The sequence below is a fragment of the Ahaetulla prasina genome, chromosome 2, assembly GCF_028640845.1.
Source record: "Ahaetulla prasina isolate Xishuangbanna chromosome 2, ASM2864084v1, whole genome shotgun sequence".
NCBI lineage: Eukaryota > Metazoa > Chordata > Lepidosauria > Squamata > Colubridae > Ahaetulla > Ahaetulla prasina.
Window position 1 is genome coordinate 199569194 of NC_080540.1, and position 14975 is coordinate 199584168.

The 14975-nt window shown below is 45.6% G+C and overlaps 1 protein-coding gene across 3 annotated transcripts in view; it reads left to right on the forward strand.

The window, feature by feature from the left end:
* Positions 1-14975, forward strand: part of PAX5 (paired box 5) — a 283526-nt gene that overhangs the window by 206696 nt on the left and 61855 nt on the right. The window lies entirely within an intron of this gene.

Consider the following 14975-nt stretch of genomic DNA (forward strand, 5'->3'; position numbering starts at 1 on the left):
CAGCTCTGCTTTGTTTTTGGGCGCTGGAGCCTTCCTAATTGCCTTAACCTTGCTCTCAGTAGGGTGAATTCCTTTCTTGTCTATCCGGTAGCCCAAGAAATCGTGATTCGACCCCTATCTGGCATTGTTTGTCTTGACTTTTAATCCGGCTGTCGGAAAATGCTCAAGACCTTTCTTAACGCTCCCCAATTCCTCCATGTTTTCTCCTGAAATTAGGACATCATCAGTAGGACTACCCTGGGAGCCCCTGCAGTAGTCGTTCCATCAGGTTTTGGAACAGCCCTGGTGCCACACTGACCCCAAATTGCAATCGGGTGCACTTGAAGGCCCCCTGTGCGTCACAATCGTTTGGGCTTGGCTGTCTGGGCGTCTACTGGCAGTTGTTGGTAGGCTTGGGCCAAGTCTAACTTTGCAAAGACTTGCCCTTGCCCCAAAGAGTGCAATAAGTGTTGCACCACTGGAACCGGGTAAGCGCTTTTCTGTAAGGCTTTGTTAAGCGTCGCCTTGTAGTCAGCGCAAATTCTAATTGACCCGTCCGATTTTATGGGGGTGACGATTGGCGTCTCCCACTTTGCGTGGTCGACTGGCACCAAAATCCCCTGATTAATGAGCTTATCCAGCTCCTTATCGATTTTTGGTTTTAGGGCAAAAGGGACTCTTCTCGCCTTAAGCCTAATGGGGGCTACCTGGGGATCTAAGTTGAAGGAAATAGGGGTCCCCTTGTACTTGCCCAGGCAGTCCTTGAAGACATCTTCGAACTCGTTAAAGAGAATGTCTTTCAGGTTACAGTCACTTCGGTAGATGCCAGTCACTCCCATGCCCAGGGCACGAAACCAGTCTAGTCCCAACAGGCTGGGCAGAGTTCCTTCGACGATCGTGATGGGCAGGGTCTTTTTATGTGGACCGTACTCGACTCGGACGGAGGTGGTCCCTCGAACAGGATGCGATTCCCTGGTAGTCGTGGACTCGTAGCCGTTGTGCTTGCAGGTGGCGCTTGCGACGGACGGCAGCGACTTCGCCAAAGTGTCCCAGGACATGATGGTGATCGCTGATCCGTGTCTACTTCAAGCCGGCACCGTACTCCCTCTATTTTGGCTTGGTGAAGATCTTCTTCTCCACTTTGGTCGGCGACCTATGACCACAGTTGTTTGGTTGGAATCCGCCTTTTTGTTTGAGCCAATCGGGTCGCCTTGCCGATTCCGCGCTCTGATTGGCGATTTGAATTTTCGGCGGGAAGGTTGGGCCGCTCGACAAACTTGAGCTAGGTGCCCTTTCTTCCCACACCGCCGACATGTCCCGTCTTTAAACTTGCAGCGTTGGCGCTGGTGTTGACCCCCGCTGCTTCCGCATTCGTCTCGGTCCCCTTTGTCGCGTTCTCTGTGCGGCAGACCCTTCCTCGTCTTCACCGTCGGATTCGGTCTGAACCTCCTCCTGGTGCACCGGAGTTGCCTTGGCGCCGCCTTTTGTGGGACCGGCTTCTGCAGCGTCTCTGCCGCTTGGGATGACATTTCATGTGCTCTGGCTTCGTCCAGAGCGTTGGCTAGCGTGAGGTTGCTCTTTGCCAGCAGCCGTCGCCGCAATCGGATGTCTTTGACCCCTCGGATGAGTTGCTCGAGAAGCACCTCGTCTGGGTCACGGTATCCGCAGTCCTTGGGCGCTCTTCTTAGGGCGGCCATGTAGTCGCCTATGGATTCGCCTCCATCTGCCTTCGCTCTCCAATTCAAACCGCCGCGTATTTGGACGGCGTTGGTGCAGTGGTTTCTTAGTAAAGTCTGTAAAGTTGGCCACGACACCGACTGCAGCGTTGGCTCTGCCAGGGCTTCCGCGATATCGATGACCTCCGGACCGCAGTGGCTTAGGAAATAAGCCCTCTTCGGTTATCTGGAACTCCGTGCAGTTCGTTGGCTTCTAAAGCTTTGAAGCGGGTCATATCGTTCCCCATTTCTCTTTGGCGGGTCAAGCAGTGCGGTGAGTGTAACTGGCCATCTCGCTTTCCTGCCCTGGGTTTGCTGGGTTCGGTTCTATCGTGCGTGCTTCAGCTCGGTTCTGGTTCTCCTTAGCCTCGAGATCCCACCTTCGTCGCCAATGTTAAGTTCGGGAAGTAACGAGGCTGGAGACCAGGGTAGTGACAACAGCTCTTTAATATAGGGTGAACCCAGCAACAGGCTGGGGGAAAAACCTCTCCTTTTATACAGTTCTGCTGGAGGTTTCGACCAATCAGCAACGTGCTGATTTCCCGCTCAAATATTTAAAGGTACAAACATGTATACATAACAAAACTCTTCCTTGTAGATTGAGGTCTTTCAGACCATATTCTGCAGATCCTTAGGGTTGTGCATAAAAACCTGATGGAGTTCTGTGAAAGGCTAAGCGGGAAAAATATACTCAAGTCCAGCCAATTTTCCTTTAGTACAGCTTTGTCTCTTGATCAGTGATACCACAATTTTATTCATTTATTTAACACCTTTGTTGGCTTGAAAGAAAGTTTGAAAACTTTTAGGTTCCTGATGCCACACATGATCTATAAAAGGTAATTTCTGACAAAGGATCCAGCGTAGTACATCCAGAGCTGATCTCAGTTAGTTGCGACAAAACAGAGTTGTACAATATAAGATTTATATTGTATGATTTTAAGAGTTTTTAAGCACTCTAGAACTCAGCCAGAATGGCTGTACAGCAATCTGCACAATCTAGTCTTTGGACTCATTGGTTTCAATGGGCGCAACAACCATGGGATTAAAACTACACTCCCATGCATATATACTCAGAATGGGATTCTGTTGGGTTTAGTTTCATTTATTCTCACCATAAAATAGGGAGATGTAGAGTCAAGGGGAGGTGAGAATCTTTTAGTTACATTGTTACAAGAACTCCTCCCTTCCCCAAATTTCATTTTACTGTTTTATTGTTTATTTGTGTTCATTTTGGTGTGTGTACATTAAGAGTAGACTAAAGAGAGGTGATGGCAAAAGCTTTAGTAACCCCTGCCACAAAATGTATAGGTTGACACTTTAAATAGGACTTACAATGAATATTTTTCATCCATTGCTATAAAAATCTGTAATGAGTTTCAGACGAAGAAAACAGAAGAATTAGACTATGACAGTAAAAATACATTTATTTATTTTTTAAAACAAAAGCATTACTGTGAACAGCTATTTATTCACTGTTACACTTCGGCCATTTATCTAGCTCTGCTTTTCATCAAATAGAATACTAATACTTTGTTTAATACTTGAATAACAACATAAGACTTTTGCACTTGGTGGGATAAATTACTATGCCTGACAATAATTTCTAACTCTGTCAAGAAATCAAAATAATACTGGTGATTCTTAAAGGAAAGAAAACCCATAAATTTTGTCTTCAGTTTAGTATGTGTTATCCTCTCAGAAGAGCAATTGCCTGTTGATGTTTTCCAGATATAATTAAAGAGAAAGTACCCTGAGGGCTCAGGGTAGGGGTGGGGGGGTGGCGGTTGTGATTAGAGAGAGCCTGGAGCCGAGGGAGACCACTGTACCTCAGATTGCCGGGTGCGAATCCCTCTTTGTGAGATGGGGTCATAGGTGTCAGATGGGCTTGCTGGTCGCGTACCTGGCTCCTTGCTGCGTGACAGCTGCCCTGCCCGAGCTCCTGGAGGTGCTTGCTGGGGTGGCAGTTGAGACCCCCAGACTTTTAGTCATGGGGGACTTTAACTTGCCATCTTCCGGCTCGTCATCGACAGCAGCTCGGGAGTTCACGGCTTCCATGACGGCCTTGGACCTGACCAAGTAGTTGATGGCCCTACTCACATTGGGGGTGGCACTCTGGACTTGATCTTTGTCTCTGGTCAGTGGTTGAGAGATCTGGACTTGAAGGAAATAGTCATTGAACCTTTGTCATGGTCAGATCACTCCCTCCTTCGCCTGGACTTTCTGACCGCCATTCAACACCGCAGGGAGGAGACCCGTCGTTGGTCCCGTCCCAGGTGCCGGATGGCCCGGGAGAGGTTCCGGACGGAGCTTGGGCCACTTCCTGAGGGGCTGGCTCACGGCACGGTTGAGGAACTTGTTGCGGCCTGGGAACGGGCCGCGGCGGGGGCCTTAGACCGTGTCGTGCCTGCGACCTCTGACCCGGCACAGGTCCCAACCGGCTCCTTGGTTCTCCGAGGAGCTGAGGGGATGAAGCGCGGAGAAGACGCCTAGAGAGTTCCTGGAGGTCTAGCCGTTCGGGCTGATCGGACACTAGTGAAGTCCTATAATAGGGCTTACCTAGTGGCATTGAGGAAGCGAGGCTCGCCTCCTCCCTCATTGCATCGGCAGATAACCGCCCAGCTGCCCTGTTTTGGGTGACTCGTTCCTCCTTCACCAGGGAGCGGGATGACCCGTTGCAGGGGCGTGCTGAGGAGTTTAACGGTTATCTATACGATAAAATCGTTCAACCGGGATGGTCTGGACCAAAATTGCGGTGACTCAGGTGGGCGGCTGAGGGTGGTCTTGGTGACATTGTATGGGATGAATTTGACCCTGTGGCTCCGAGGACATGGACAGGTTGTTGGGTAGGTTGAATGCCACGTGTTTACTGGACCCGTGCCTCCTGGTTGGTGCTGGCCACTCAGGAGGTGACACGAGGCTGGCTCCAGGCAATTCTGAGCACTTCTTTGGTGGAGGAGTCTTCCGGCCGCCTTGAAAGAGGCGGTGGTGAGACCCTCCTCAAGAAGCCTTCCTGGACCCGGCTGTTTTAGGTAATTATCGTCCGGTCTCCAACCTTCGCTTCGCGGCGAAGGTTGTAGAGAGTATGGTGGCATATCAGTTTCCCTTACACCTGGATGAATCTGTCTATCTAGACCCGTTCCAGTCCGGTTTCCGGCCCGGTTACAGCACTGAGACGGCTTTGGTCACGTTGGTGGATGATCTCTGGAGGGCCAGGGATAGGGGTTGTTCCTCTGCCCTGGTCCTATTAGACCTCTCAGCGGCTTTCGATACCATCGACCATGGTATCCTGCTGCGCCGGTTGGGGGGATTGGGAGTGGGAGGCACCGTTTATCGGTGGTTCTCCTCCTATCTCTCCGATCGGTCACAGACGGTGTTGACAGGGGGGCAGAGGTCGGCTCCGAGGCACCTCACTTGTGGGGTGCCGCAGGGGTCGATCCTCTCGCCCCGGCGGTCAGCGGAGGAGTGGGACACGACAGCTAGCTTCTTTTTTGACCTGTATAGGGTTACGTGGCCTTAGATCCTGGTCCAAACTTATCTTTAGTCCAGGTTCTCTTTTCTCCTTGACACTAACTCCTGGATCAACTACCTTGAAAAAAAGGAATTGAATTCGGTTTTAGACATTAAGTCTATCAGTCTCAGTATGGTCATTGGTAGTAGAAGAAGCTAATTTAGAAAAGTGTGTATGTATGTATCTGCCTGCATCTCTCTCTCCCCCCCCTCTCCATCCATCATCTATCTATCTATCTATCTATCTATCTATCTATCTATCTATCTATCTATCTATCTATCCTGGATTCAGATTTGATTTAGGACCACACAATTCCCTGCTGGTGACAGGGAATTTATCTATTTAGAATTTTTTTGTAATTTTTAAAATCTTTTGCTTTATGTCTTATACTGTACATTTAGGGAACTCCCCTTTTGGGACATGTTGTTTATTTTATGATTTTGGTTTATGACAGTAACAAACTGTTTAATATCTGCCATTTTGCCATATGAACACATTTTATTAATCAGCATTTATTTTAAAGAAATTTTTTCAATAACTAAATGCAGCCACCAGTTTCTTCGTAAAAGGATGCCGAGCTGTCCAGTGCACATGAAACAATGATTGAATTAATAATAACGCCATAGTCAGAGTCCCAAACAGAGGTTCTGTGGGGGTAGGGAGAGGGCAGATGACAAAATCAATGATCCTTCCGTGCATGTGTTAACCGTATCCTTCTTCCAATCTATTCTAAAAATGCAGATCTTTGCATCTGCAGGAGATAGTGCTATCTGTCGATGTGGCTTAGGGACGTCATGTAACCATCAGCTGGCCCTGGTGTTGTGACATGGCATGCATGTTGAAAGAGGCATAGTGTCATGGTTCCAGAAAAACCTCTTCTGCATTAAAAAAAAGTCAGAAGCCATTGTCTTTCAGAGTTCTTTACTAGCATGAGGAAACTGGCACACGATGAGTGAAATTCCAAAACTGAACTTCCGGATTCTTTTCCCAGTTATACAAACCCCAAGAGTCCCACCCCCTGACCCCTTTGCTGGTCACATGGTCCCACGTTCTCCCAGTTCATTCGAATATCTTCTCGCCACTCTTCCTGCAGATGTGAACACCATCCAACCTTGACCGCTTGAAGAATGTTACCATACCCCTCAACCCCCCTTCTTCCCCTCAGGGGAAAAATGTGGCAGCGTCTGGAACCCTAAAGTCTAGTATGGTTTCCAGGCCTGACACATAGTTTGTGATGCAATTGTGCAATCCTCCTTGCAAGAGTTTGACAAAAGCGTAAGACTCTTCAGAGACTTCTGGACCCAATCAATATTAAATTGTAAAGTTTCCTTTAAGCTACATTTCAGTTCTCATCATTGATGGATGTGCCCACACAGCTTTCTTGGCAACAGTGCAAAAAACGTTGTCACTGTTTTCTTCCACAGGTTTTTTTTTTAATTTCCAGGTCTAACCTGTGGCCCGGGAATTTCCTGATATTCTGTCATACAAGTACAAACCAGGCCCGAATCACTTTTGCTTCCAAAGCAAAATATAGCCAGCCAAGGATTATCACTTACACAGCATTAATTGGCTCCTATTTCAAGCTGCCAGGTGACCTAAATTAGACACTCTCCTTTTTCAAAGTGGAGGTATTTAGTATTTTGCATGCTCAACTCTTCTATATGTATGTCCATACCTGTCAAAAAATTAAAATTAACCCACATTTCCACCATTGAAGCTTTCTGAAAAAAAGTCTTGCAACATGTACAGAAATCCTTCTGATTCTTTGACAATCATTTGAGTAGTGCTAAAATGATTTCATAATTCGTAAAGTCTTCCCATTCAAATATGGTCCCATCTAAAGAGATGGACATACCACTTCTGAGCATCTGGATATTCAGGCTGTTAATTAGAATGTAAAAAGCAATTAATTTGTTGTGTTGCATGACAGTCTATATTTGTACACATGACAAGCTATGCCTGTTGCAATTTCCTTTTGTACACAGTCATTAAATGTATAACATCCCTTTCTCTTTACATATTGTCTACTTTCAAATACACCTGGTGCCACATTGTTTCAGATTTCATACAATGAAAATCTTGGATTGTTTTGCAGTTAGTGCACAATTTTCAATTTATTTCAAAATATGATTTTTCACTTTTCCCAATAGCCAGTACTGGGGGAGGAGAACAGAATTCATTAGTTATAATTATCCTTTGACTAATATTTAATACCATGTTTTTGTTTTACAAAAAAAAGGAAAAACCCTGTGGGATGAGTTTCACCTACTTAGACCTTCAAAACAAGACATTCAGTCAAGCCATCAGCAATATGGCAGGTACTTACTAACACCACATGTCAGGAAAGAAGGTCATTGTTGATTGGCTGCCTGATTTAAAGCCGCCTCTTGCTGATTGCCTCTGAAACTATAGGTATGCCTGTATAGAATAATTTATTGTCATTATTGTTATAATACACTGGAAGTCCTCGTGTTAGTGAATGCAGTGGCATAAACATTGCAAAGCAAATATCAGTTTATCGGTTCATTAGAACTCTATTTCACATAAAACCTCTTTGCTTCCACAGCTTTTTTCTCCCTGATAATGTCCAGGTCTTGCTATACCTTGTAATGATAATTTAGAAAAGGTTTTTAGCCCTTTCCATTTGGGCCTTTAATGCTTGACTTTTTTTCTTCAATCAAACTGTATATAACTCACAATAATTTCCTAAGCTTTTTTTATTTCTAGAATGCCAAGAAATTGTCTACTAAGGGTCAATTTTGTTTCATAAAAATGTATTCTGCAACTCTATCGCATAATTATGGACACAGAAAGGATGCATATCTTTATCTCAATCAGGGGTGGGTTTCAAATTTGTTTACTACCGGTTCTGTGGGTGTAGTTTGGTGAGCATGGCATGGCTTGGTGGGCGTGGCTTGGTGGGTGTGGCAGGGGAAGAATACTGCAAAATTCCCATTTCCTCCGGATCAGCTGGGACTTGGGAGGCAGAGAATGGATGGGGGCAGTACCAGTCAGAATTTTTACTACTGATTCTCTGAACTACTTAAAATTTCCACTACTGATTCTCCAGAACTGGTCAGAACCTGTTGAAATCCACCTCTGATCTCAACCCTTCTTCTTCCTAGAGTGTGCCTCAAGGTTGCCGGCCATCAGGGTCCAGACATATGGCTTTCCCAAACATTGGGCCTAAGATGACAGGTTTATCTGAATCTCAACCCTATCTACAGTAATCCCATTATACAGCTATAGCAACAGAAATTAAGACCAGAGATCTTCCAAATTTAGTAATCTTTTATGATCCAAATATTTGTGTACATTTATGCATGCAATACTCTGCCTGCAGGAAGTGAGAGAATTCAAGAGGTTCTGAACCAAATTTGCAACTTGGGCTTCACATTAGTTGTTTCATATGAGTTGATGGTTGTTTTACCCTTAACTGTCTCACAATGTTCAAATTCTTCACTGGAACTCCATTTAAATCTTTAATGAGAACTCAACTGAAATTTTGAATCCCTTTTTGTTAGGTTTTCAACATTTTAAAGTGTGTTGTACCCAGAGGAAATTAGTTGGTATGTTACTGTGGAAATCTATATGTTCTTAATAATATTTTGTGACAAGGAGGATGAGCTGGAATTAAAGAAATAAAGATACAAATATCTTTATTTGTAAAGAAAGAATAATAAACAAGCAACAAATAACACAAATCAAGCTCTTGTGGGAGGCCCAAATTCCATGCATTCTCAATTTAGGTATGCCAACTACATTTGAAACCAACCCTAAAAATTCCCTTTCCCTAAAAAATATGTTTATATACCACTTTTTTCTTCTGAAGTATGTGTGTATGTATGTAAGTAAATGAATACACATGCACACACAAAACATGAAAAATAATAAATAATTTAATTGGTAACGTTGGATTAGAAAGTTGCAAAATAAGGTATCTCATTTACAAAGTATACATACAAATCACTCTTTCTCATACTTATTCACATGCAAGACAACATTTATTTATTTATTTATTTATTTAATTTTGTCATAACAATATACACAAGCATAACACAAAAGATTATATAATATATAAACATATATATGAGGAGAAACAAGGTAGTATAAGCATATATATATGAAGAAACAATAGGACAGGAACGGTAGGCACGTTTGTGCTCTTATGCACACCCGTTAGAGTCCTCTTAGAAATGTGGTGAGGTCAACATGCAATGGTATTAACCATTAAGCAGACTAAGCACGTGCTTAGAGCACCAGGCCCAAAGGGGGCACCACAAAGTTGAGAAAGGAAAAAAAACAATGAAGATTTGTAAAAAAAAATAATGTACAAAGGAGGGGGACACCAAGATTTGTCAGTGCTTAGGGCACCACCACTGAAGACAAGCCCTTCTCTCATTCTCTTCCCTCCTTCCAGATTGAAATACAAAAAAGAAGAAAATGTTAGAATTTGAGTAAGAGTAGAAGAAGGTTTGGGAACCATCAAGAAGAAAAGAAAGAAGAACGAAAGGTAGTTTCAGAGGAAAGAAAGGGGAACTGTAGGGAATCCAAAAATATTCTTTATTAGATTAACAGAATCTTGAAAGCCTATCAAGATTTCCTATAAAGGTATTTTTTGATTTATGACTTTAATGGACCCTGCCCATCACAGTCATAAGTCGTGATCATCATAAAATGGGCCAGTCATGTGACCAACATAATTTTACAACATTTTTTGCAACAATAATACAGTGGCTGCCATGGTCATTAAGTGTACCAGTGGTTTATTATAAGCTCAGTTTTGCCAAAAAAACAAACAAACCCTGGAAACACCAGGTTTTGGCCAAATTGTCATAAAACACATTGCTGTGCAACTGCAAGTCACCATAAATATGGTCCAGTTGCCAAACCCTAGAAATTTGTTCACATGACAATGGGGGGGCGGGCAACCATTAGAACTTCAAATCTGGGTCATAAGTAACCCCAGGTAGGTTCATTGTAACTTTGAATGGTTGCTGAGTAATCAATCTTAAATTGAGGACTACCATTATTTAAAAAAAAAAACAAATGAAAGTAGAATTGAGGTTTTTTTCTTGCACTTTCTACTTTCCCAGGGCTGAGTTGCTTTTTCTCCTCTCTTAACAGTTTATTTATTTATTTATTTATTTATTTATTAAATTTGTATACCGCCCTTCTCCCAAAGGACTCAGGGCGGTTCACAGCCAAGTAAAATAGACAATATATAAATACAATTAAAATACAGTTAAAAAACTTATTAAAATTGGCCACAATTAAAATTTAGAGCTAAAACCCATTTAAAAACCCATAAATTTAAAAAACTAACCCAGGCCAGCGCAGATGAATAGGTAGGTTTTAAGCTCGCGGCGAAAGGTTCGGAGGTCCGGAAGTTGGCGAAGTCCTGGGGGGAGTTCGTTCCAGAGGGCGGGAGCCCCCACAGAGAAGGCCCTTCCCTGGGCGTCGCCAGGCAACACTGTCGCGCCGATGGCACCCTGAGAGTCCCTCTCTGTGAGGCGCCGCAGGTCGGTGAGAGGTATTCGGTAGCAGCAGGCGGTCCCGTAAATAACCCGGCCCTATGCCATGGGCGCTTTAAAGGCGTTCACCAAAACCTTGAAGCGCACCGGAAGGCCACAGGCAGCCAGTGCAGCCTGCGCAGGATAGGTGTCACTCGGGAGCCACGAGGGCTCCCTCTATCACCAGCGCAGCTGCATTCTGGACTAACTGTAGCCTCGGATGCCCCTCAAGGGAGCCCCATGTAGAGAGCATTGCAGTAATCCAGGCGAGGCGTCACAAGGGCGTGAGTGACTGTGCACAAGGCATCCCGGTCTAGAAAGGCGCAATTGGCGCACCAGGCGAACCTGGTGGAAAGCTCTCCTGGAGGCGGCCGTCAGGTGTTCATCAAAAGACAGCCGTTCATCCAGGAGAGCGCCCAAATTGCGCACCCTCTCCGCCGGGGCCAATGACTCGCTCCCGACAGTCAGCCGTGGACTCAGCTGACTGTGCGGGATGCCGGCATCCACAGCCACTCTGTCTTGGAGGATTGAGCTTGAGCCTGTTTCTCCCCATCCAGACCCGTCGGCTTCCAAACACCGGGACAGCACTTGATAGCTTCATTGGGGTGGCCGGTGTGGAAAATACAGCTGGGTGTCATCAGCGTACAGCTGGTACCTCACACGAAACCACTGATGATCTCACCCAGCGGCTTCATATAGATGTTGAACAGAAGGCGAGAGAATCGGCCCTGCGGCACCCACAAGTGAGGCGCCGCGGGTGACCTCTGCCCGTCAACACCGTCTGCGACGGTCGGAGAGATAGGAGGAGAACCACCGATAAGCGGTGCCTCCCACTCCCAATCCCCAACCGCGCAGCAGGATACCATGGTCGATGGTATCGAAAGCCGCTGAGAGGTCTAATAGGACCAGGGCAGAGGAACAACCCCTATCCCTGGCCCTCCAGAGATCATCCACCAACGCGACCAAAGCCGTCTCAGTGCTGTAACCAGGCGGAAGCGGACTGGAGCAGGTCAGATAGACAGTTTCCTCCAGGTGCAGGGGAAACTGATATGCCACCATACTCTCTACAACCTTGCGCAGCGGGTTGGAGACCGACGATAATTACCTAAAACAGCGGGTCAGGAAGGCTTCTTGAGGAGGGCCTCACCACCGCCTCTTTCAAGGCGGCGGAAGACTCCCTCAACAAGGAAGCACTCGTAATCCCCTGGAGCCAGCCTCGTGTCACCTCCCGAGTGGCCAGCACCAGCCAGGAGGGGCACGGGTCCAGTAAACACGTGGTGGCATTCAATCTACCCAGCAACCTGTCCATGTCCTCGGGAGTCACAGGGTCAAACTCATCCCAAACAACATCACCAAGACCGCCCTCAGACGCCCCATCCGAATCGCCACAATTTTGGTCCAGACCGTCCTTAAGCTGAACGATTTTATCGTATAGATAACCGTTAAACTCCTCAGCACGTCCCTGCAACGGGTCATCCCGCTCCCCCTGGTGAAGGAGGAGGCGGGTCACCAAACAGGGCAGCTGGGCGGTTATCTGCCGGCGCAATGAGGAGGCGTAGCGCCTCGCTTCCCTCAATGCCACTAGGTAGGTCCTAGTATAGGATCTAACTAGTGTCCGATCAGCCTCTGAGCGGCTGGACCTCCAGGAACTCTCTAGGCGTCTTCTCCCGCGTTTCATCCCCCTCAGCTCCTCGGAGGACCAAGGGCGGTTGGGATCTCGCGGGTCAGAGGCCGCAAAGGCACGACACGGTCTAAAGCCCCAGCCGCAGCCCGTTCCCAGGCTGCAGCTAGTTCCTCTGCCGTGCCGTGAGCCAGACCCTCAGGAAGTGGCCCAAGCTCCGTCTGAAACCTCTCTGGGTCCATTAGGCGCCTGGGGCGGTACCAACGTAATGGTTCCGTCTCCCTGCGGTGTTGGGTAGCGGTCAGAAAGTCCAGGCGAAGGAGAGAGTGATCTGACCATGACAAAGGTTCAATGACTATTTCCTTTAAGTCCAGATCTCTCAACCACTGACCAGAGACAAAAATCAGGTCCAGTGTGCCTCCCCCGATGTGAGTGGGGCCATCCACTACTTGAGTCAGGTCCAAGGCCGTCATGGAAGCCAAGAACTCCCGAGCCACCGTCGATGACGAGCCAGCAGATGGCAGATTAAAGTCCCCATGACTAAAAGTCTGGGGTCTCCACTGCCACCCGGCAAGCACCTCTAGAAGCTCGGGCAGGGCAGCTGTCACGCAGCAAGGAGCCAGGTGCGACCAGCAAGCCCAACTGACATCGACGACCCCACGTCACAAAGAGGGATTCACACCCGGCAATCTGAGGTACAGTGGTCTCCCTCGGCTCTAGACTCTCTTTAATAACAACCGCCACCCCTCCACCCCTACCCTGGGCCCTCGGCTGATGGAATGGCCGGGAACCCGGTGGGCACAACTCGACCAGGGCACGCCCCTTCAGTACCCAACCAGGTCTCCGTGCGCCTATAATATCCGTGGCACCCCCCTGAATCAGATCATATATTAGGGGGGCCTTATTGGCCACGGACCGTGCGTTGCATAACATCAGACGAAGGCCCAGGCTCTGAGAGTCTTGACCATCCGGGGAACGGGTGAAGTCAGGGGGATCGGGGCACGCGATCGCCTGCATACATCGAACGTGTGACCCCTTGTATCGATAAACAGTTCATTGCTCTTTCCACCCCTTCCCAAGCCCTCCACAGGTGGGAAGGTAGAATAGGGTGACACTGAAGCACAGAATTCAGGCAATCAGAAACAAAAAGAGAAAAACCACAACAGGGAGTTATTTTGATATAATTCTGTAAATTGGGTGTAATTTGATCAGGTAGGCAGTATATTTTTCTCCAGTCTATGTATGCTGTGTTAAAAATGAATATTTATTCTGAGTTGGATAAATTAACTTTTTTGATTAGAGAAAAGACACTATTTACATTTATTGGTGCCTAGAAACTACTTATGAACTTTTGATGTAAAAATGAAAAAAAGAAAGAAATTGTGATTCTTGGCTTTGATGATTTAGACAGGATAGATAATAGAAAGAAGAACATTATGATATCATATTTTAGAGAAAGTTTGAAATATAATTGTACTTATAACTGATGTGAAGAATATCAGAAGCATTTCGTATGTCTTTTATCTTTCTTTTGTATTCTTTTATCTTTTTTCTTGTCTTGCATTTTTTCTTTCCCTTTGCTTGCTTTCTTTTTATGTTTTCTTCCTTGCTTTAGTTTTTATCTTCTTTTTTCAAATTTCCAATAAAAATATTTATTAAAAAACCGAAAATGAATGTTTATCTATTTGTTATGTCAGAGCCATTGTGGTCCAGTAGTTAAGGGGAGGGATAAGGAACAAGGACAAACAGATTTTAGTCTTCTCAAAGACATGGAAGACAGCTGGGTGACTTGGGCCAATCACTTTCTATCAGCCCTAGACTAGTAAGTAAAACAACATCTATCTACTAATACTCACTGGACTAGTGTGGTGGCTAATGGTATATCACCTTCAATAAAGTGCCCTTCATCCTACAGTGGATTGATTTCAGCTGATAATAATAATGTATTCATGCACTCCCCAGATCCCAATAGCTAGGTGGTTTACATTAATCAAATAATAGTATCCAGTAATGCATATACCACTCATTGAGCCCAAATCATCAAATTACTGGAGCACAAACAATAAATATGATCAGATACTTTATAACTGTCATAGACATAGGTGTACATTTCTTTTCGGTATTAATGTATTAATATTATTGGATAACTCTTTCTATATTATTTGGTTTTGAAGTCCCGTTTTTCACCATTCAACTGAAATTCTTGCAACGTTAGTAGCTCATCCTACTGAGAATGTCTTGTATTAATCACTTACTCAAACGGAGATCCTAAAGAAACTATCAAGAAAAATCTTACTTCGGTGTAAGCACCTGGAATGTAAAATATCTACCTGAAGTTATAAAACAGACTTTGCCTCCCTGTCCTGACCCAAAATTAGTTTTGTTGTTATTATCTGATGGTTCATGTAAGGATCTGATTCACAATGAGCTTGTCACATTTTTGTTACTGACAGCTTGAGTGGAAATAGCCAAAAGGTGTAGCATTCTCACCAAGTGATGTTGAACATATTAAAGAGAGGGGCAAATAGTCCTGTCAGAAAAATAAATGCATCAGCTCAGACCAGGTTTCTGCAACCTGATGCCCTCCAGATATTCTGACATTGCCCAAATTGACAGTATCTATCTGTATGTAGGGAAAC